Genomic DNA, 6,796 nt, shown 5'->3' on the forward strand with positions numbered 1-6,796 from the left:
GTGTCAGCTGCAGAAGCAACCAAACCCCACAGAACAAACCCAGCCCTGGAACTGGAAGCACAGAGAGTGACTCTCACTGAAACCCTAAAACCTCCTCCCGAGGGGCAGGGTGAGGAGGGGGGAGCAGGGCTGGGATAATGTTTCCTCCCATTCCCCCTGGTGCTGCTGCTGGACTTTGTTTGAGGAGAGAGGTGATGACTGAGCCAGGGGGAGCCCTGGGCCGGGGGGGCCCTGAGGGCTGATTTATGGAGCAGTGGAAGTGCAGAGTTTTGTCTTCAGCAGCAGTGGTTGGGGCAGGGAGAGGCTTTTACAGCCCTGGGAGAAGCTCCCAGCCCTGCTCTTCCTTCGGGCAGAAATCCAAGGTGGGCATCAGAGCCTCTGCCAGCTACTCACCACCTCAGCCCCTCCAGAGCCCAGCCCAGCCCCCAGTGCCCACAGTCACAGACCCAGCCAGGGTGGCTGTGCCCGAGCCCAGCACTGCTAGGGATGGCAGGCAGGGGAGGGGGAGCTCCAGCACCCACCTGGGCATGGCCACTCTCCTGCCCTGCTCCTGCTGCCCTCCCAGGACCTTCTCTGCTCTGAGCTGCTCCGCAGAGCGGGGGAGGATGAGTCAGGGGCTGGGGGGGGCAGCTCAGATAACAAAGCTCCTCTGGGGTCGGTTTCCAGAGTCCCTGCTCGAGTGGCTGCAGAAATCGCTGGGGGAGAAACCCAAAGCCATGAGAAACTCGCTGAGGTTTCAGCTTTGTTAGGAGCACAAAACTCAGAGTAGGTTTCGGAGGGGCTGCTGCTGCCCTGCCCTGCCCCGCCCTGCCCTGCCCTGCCCGCCGCACGCAGCCGCAGCCTGCTGCCTTCGCTCTGCCTGCACTGCAGCCTCTTGGACGTCTTTCCACGCGTGGTGCTGTGCTCGGAGCTGAAGAGCAAAGGGAGTCACCCGAGGGAGGAAATACTTCCTCGACAAGGCTCTTTGTTCCCCTTGCTTGGCTCCCGGGGGGGATCCATCCCAACCAGATGCTGCTCCTCACGGAGGCTCAGGGTGCAGCAGCTGCTCCTCGCAGGGACGTTCCTTGGCGTTCCCCACCTGAATTACGGTGACCAGGGGAGGAGGAGGAGGAGAAGAAGGAAGAGAAAGAGGAAAATAAATGGGGAAGGGGAAGGGAAAGGGAAAGGAAAAAGGAAAAGGGAAGGGGAAGGAGGAGAAGAAAAGCAAAAGGAAAGGAGAAGAAGGAGAAGAAGGAGAAGAAGGAGAAGAAGGAGAAGAAGGAGAAGAAGGAGAAGGAGAAGGAGAATGAAAGAAGAAGGAAGAGAAAGAGTAAAAGGAAAAGAGAAAGGAAAGGGAAAAGAGAAAGGGAAAGGGAGAAGAGAAGGGAAAAGGAAAGGGAAAGGGAAAGGGGAAGGGAAAGGGAAAGGAGAAGGGGAAGGGGAAGGGAAAGGGGAAGGGGAAGGGGAAGGGAAAGGGAAAGGGGAAGGGGAAGGGGAAGGGGAAGGGGAAGAAAAACAAAAGGAAAAGGGAAGAAGAGGAAAAGGAAAAGAAGTGGAACTTCTATCAAATTAGTAACAAGGAGGATCAGCAATAAAGTCAGTGCTGGGAAGCCTCCGTGGCTGTTCCTGCCACCAGTGCCACCAGTGGCAATGCAGCTGGCACCAACCACAACAGCAGCAGCCACTAACCAGAAGAGTCCTTTAATGCCTTTGGGGCAGCCAACGAAGGACCCAAACCACTCCCATGTGGTCTGGGCAGCCACGAGGCTCCCCCAGGCAGGCAGCTGGGTCCAGGTTCTCCCCACACGTCTCTGAACACATCAAACAGCTCCTGCAGAGCCCAAAATTGAGGCTCCCAGCAGGACCCAGAGGGTCACAAAGTGTATTAAAACCGCAGGACACAAAGGAGACGGAAAAAAGGCAGGGGGAAAGTGAAGGCTTCCGACGTGCTCTGGCCGGGGGCATCCCCTCCCCTCCTCCCCTCCTCCCTTCCCCTCCTCCCGTCCTGGGCTCCCTGGGAATCTTGTGAAAATAGTTGGGCTTAATCCCAGGCTGGATCAGGCTTTGTCCCCTGAGCAGGAGGAGTTTGTGGTTCCCTCAGTGCATGCTCGAGGTTTTTCCAGCCAGAAGGCTCTGGGCAGATGTTCTCAGCCAGATCCAGATGTGCTGCACGCAGCTCTGATGAGTTCTGTGGCTCTTGCTTTTCCCTCCACTCAGCTCCAAGGCTTTGCTGGAGCATCCAGATGTGCTGCACAGAGCTTTTGCCTTCTCCTCCACTCAGCTTTTGCTGGAGCATCCAGATGTGCTTCATGAAGCTCTTGTCTTCCCCTCCACTCAGCTCCCGGGCTTTGATGGAGCATCCAGATGTGCTTCATGGATCTTTTGCCTTCCCCTCTACTTTGCTGGAGCATCCAGATGTGCTTTGTGGGTCTTTTGCCTTCCCCTCCACTCAGCTCTTGCTGGAGCATCCAGATGTGCTGCATGGAGCTTTTGCCTTCCCCTCCACCCAGCTCCAAGGTGCCTCTCCCAGGAGCATCCTGAGCACCTCTGGGGGGACAAAGTCATCCTCTGAGGGTTTGGTGCCAGCCTCTGGCAGCAGGAATGGGGCACTTTGTGCTCCTGTTGCCAGTGCTCAGCCTGGAATGCTGCAGGAAGCAGCTTTTGGAGCAGGCTGGGACTTGGCTTTGCTCCTTTGTTCCTGTCCTGATGGGAAGGGAGAAGTTCCAAACCCAAGAGCTGGCTGCAGCGCCGGCAGGGCAGCCACGGGCAGGATTTCTCCTCCCTGCAGGAGAGCAGCTCTGGAGGCTTCTTGCCTTTGGTTCCTGCTCCCCACTGCCTGCCAGGGCAAGGAAGAGCAATTCTCCTGCCCATGAAAGCCTCCTTGTTTCAGGGGAGTCTCAGTGACTGGGAAGCAGGGGCAGGGCTCTCCCAGGAGCAAAGTGCTGGTGTGAGAGGGCTGCCAGGGCTCTGGTGACATCTCTTAGGTGATCCCTGATGGAGATCAATCAGCTAACTCTGCCTGCTGGGTGCTGGATCTCTGCTCTGGGCACAGCCTCCTGCTTTCATCCAGGGATGTATTCCCAAAGGAAGAGGCTTTCTGAGCACTAATCCCACTCTGCAGGGCCCCCACCCCCAGCCAGGCTGAAACTGGGACTACCAAAGCCTCCCTTGCGTGGAGTGATGGAGATCACAGACTTGTTTTGGTTGGAAAAGGCCTCTGAGATCACTGAGCCCAACCAGTCCTGAGCCCAAAGGGGCAGCACAGCCTGGGGAAGCAGTGGAGAAGCTGTGCAAGGGCCAGGAGAAGTGGAGCAGCTGTGGACTTAGTGGAGCTGGAGACGCTCAGAGCTGTGCTGCAGCAGAGCCTTGGGAGGGAGGAGGTTGAGCGGCAGCGCAGCAGAAGGCTCTGGAGAAACCCTCCGGTGTCAGGTGCCGAGGGGCTGAGCCTTCACCTGCTGCCTCTGATCTTATCTCAGCCCCAGCCTGCTCGGGGCAGAGGTTATCTCTTGTTCCACCGGCGCTGGGGAGGAGATGAAAGCTCCCTGGGCCGAGCTGTGTCCCCGTTTGGGGACCCCCAGCCCCTGCCCCTTTGTCCAGGGGGTAACTGTAACCAGCAGTGGGGGCAGCTGGTGAGGGATGGGGAGGGGGATGGTGGCGTTGGGTAACTTGACCTCCCTGCTGCTCGCCCCCACAAAGCAGATTGCAGCTGTCCTGGCTGGGATTGCAGTGGGGAGGTGTGGACAGCCCAGGGACTCACCTCCTCTTCCTCTCCCCCTTCTGTTCCCCCACCCTGGGTTCAAAGTGCCTCTGCTCCCCCCACCAAGCCCATCAGGAGCTGGCACCTCTGTGTTTGGTGTGGGGGGAGCAGGGTGAGGACTGCCCTGGGTCTGTGCTGAGGTTCTGCAGCCTTCAGCCACTGACTGCTCCGAGCCTCTGGATTCAGCCATTCCTGCTCCCCCCCCCACGGGCTGGGTCTCTATCCCTGGAGTTCAGAGCCTTCCTCACACCCATCCTTCCCCCACATCAGCACCCTCCTGGCCCACCCACCAGGGCTTTGCACCCACTCCACAGCACAGCTGAGCACAGCAGGCCAGGGGTGATGGCCCAGCGAGGGATGGGGCAGATGGGGAGGGGTAGAGAGCCCTGGCAGAAGACAGAGACCCTCAGGGAGGGTTTCTGGCAGCCTTCATGGTGCTCCAAGCTGCTAATCGTCTGCACACAGCCCCCCTGGGCTCCAGCCCCACGGCTGGGGGTGGGAATGGGGGGGTCCATCAGAGCCTCCTGTCTGCTGCTCCAGACAGAAAGGGGCTGCTGAGAAAAGCAAACCCTGCCTGGGACACCACAGGCATCTGCCCCACTGCCCTCCCTGGGTCTTGGCAAAGCCTCAGTGCTGGCACAGAGCAGGCAGCTCCTCCCAGCGTGCCCCCAGCAGCCAGCTGGGCTCCCTCGGCGCTGCTTTAGCCTCTGCCAAGAAAGGGGCATGGAGGTGACAGTGCCACAGCACGAGGTGCCCCCAGCTGTGCCAGCCACATTCTCCTGAGTGAAACAGCCCTGAGACCTTCTGTCCCACCTGATGGTGGAGATCTGCCCTTGGGGGTCTCCATCCTGCTCTCCTCCAGCTAAGGACTGGGGGAGGGGGGCAAGGGGACTCCGAGAGGCTTCTCCATCCTGCTCCTCTCCAGCACAGGGAGGGGCAGGGAACTCCAGGACCCGTCTCAGGTTTTGTAGCAGTCTGAGCTGCAATCAGCTCCCTGTTCAGCTGAGCAGCAGGACAAGGGTCATGTAACGATGGAGCTGCTGGAGCAGCCCCCCAGGGCTGGAAATGGAGCCCAGCTGGTCCCGCTTGCTGCCCAGCCTGGGCAGGAGGCTGCTGGGGGGGCACGGGAAGGAAAAGGGGAGAGGGAGGAGGTGGTAAGGTCGAGGCCTGCTTGCTGGAGGGGATTAAAGGCTCAGTCTTGAGTTGAGAGAAGGAAATTAGAATCAAATCAGCTTCTAGCGCCTGCTGGAAACCAGGGCAGGATTTATGGCTGGGGTGAGGGGGGTCAGGGCATCCCCTGGCTTCCCTGGGGGTCCTGGAGGGTGGTGAGGGGGGTCAGGGCATCCCCTGGCTTCCCTGGGGGTCCTGGAGGGTGGTGAGGGGGGTCAGGGCATCCCCTGGCTTCCCTGGGGGTCCTGCTCTCTCCTTGCTCTTCTCCCAGTGCTGCAGAGGGTGAGGGGCCTGAGCTGGGGGGGGCTGGAGGTGACTCCCCAGACACTGTGGGGCCTGAAGGGCTCCCTGTGGTCTCTGGGCCTGGCAGAGGTTTTTAGCATGGATGGACCAAAGGTCCATGGTGGTGCCTGGAGCTGTGGAAGGGGCAGGAGATGATGACCATGGGATCATTTAGGCTGGAGGAGCTCTCCAAGCTCATCCAGTCCAACTTCCAGCCCAGCACCACCACAGCCACTAAACCCTCCCTTTGCTTCCTCTCCCTTCCCTTCCCTTCCCTTCCCCTCCCCTCCCCTGCCCTCCCCTTTCCCCACTCCCTCCCCAAATCCACACCTTTCCTAACCCCATCCATCCCTTCTCCCACCCTCCCTCCTCTTCCTCCTCCTTTCCCTTTTAGTTCTTGCCTGCCTGCAGCCTCCTAGCTCAGCATCCAACCTCCCCAGACCTTCAGCCTCCCCATCCCTGCCAGAGCTGCAGCATCACCACCCCACCACCACCACCCTGGGGTGCCCTCTGGGCTCTTCCTCCACCCTGACCACAGCAGCAGCATCCCCCAGCCCAGCACCCCAGTGGGGGGGGGATGGGGCAGCAGGCAGGAACCTCCTGTAAAGCCCAGAGAGTTAATCAGGGAGATAATTGAAAGCAGGGAGCATGGCTGCAGAGCAAGTGGTTTGTTCTGAGCAGGGGGGAGGGAGGAAGGGGGGTGAGAAGCTGAGGTGTGGGGGGGAAGGAGGGGGAGGGGGAATGTCTTGAGTGGGGGTTGTGCTCCTTGAGCCATGCAACGAATCCATCTGCTTGCAAAGGCAATCCCCAGGATGCTTTCCCTTTGCCCCCAGCCTGGGCTCAACCATGAATGTTTCACTCCTTTCACTTCCAGGGTGAAAATTGAGCCTCTTGGAGCTGCCTGGGGTCGAAGGAGCTTTCCTGGGGCTGTGCAGGCAGCCCTGCCCTAGGGGGTGTCCCAGAGGCATGTGGCTGTCACTGGCACCCACCCCCAGCTGAGCAGGAGGAGAAACCTGCTTGGTGTGAGGGTGCAGAGCCCTGGAGCAGGCTGCCCAGAGAGGCTGTGGAGTCTCCTATGGAGAGCTTCCAGCCCCCCGCCCCGGGCACTGTGCTGCTGGGCAAGCTGCTGTGGGTGCCCTGCTTTGGCAGGGGGGAGTTTGGACTGGGTGACCTCCAGAGGTCCCTTCCCACCCCTCCACGCTGAGACTCTGATGCACAAGGGGCAGTGCTGGGGCACTGGAGCTGGCTGAGTGCTTGCAGCCTTCCCACAGCTGACCTGGCTCCCAGCCATAGGATCAGGCAGGGTGGGAAGGGACCACAGGGAGCAGGCAGTGCCAACCCCTGCCATGCCCAGGGACACCCTACCCTAGAGCAGGCTGCACACAGCCTCAGCCAGCCTGGCCTCAAACACCTCCAGCCATGGGGCCTCAACCCCCTCCCTGGGCAACCCATTCCAGCCTCTCACCACTCTCCTGCTCAACAGCTTCCTCCTCACCTCCAGCCTCACTCTCCCCACCTCCAGCTTTGCTCCATCCCCCCCAGTCCTGTCGCTCCCTGACAGCCTCAAAAGTCCCTCCCCAGTTCTTCTGTAGCCCCCTTCAGATCCTG

Source organism: Pogoniulus pusillus, chromosome 40, assembly GCF_015220805.1.
Source record: "Pogoniulus pusillus isolate bPogPus1 chromosome 40, bPogPus1.pri, whole genome shotgun sequence".
Lineage (NCBI taxonomy): Eukaryota > Metazoa > Chordata > Aves > Piciformes > Lybiidae > Pogoniulus > Pogoniulus pusillus.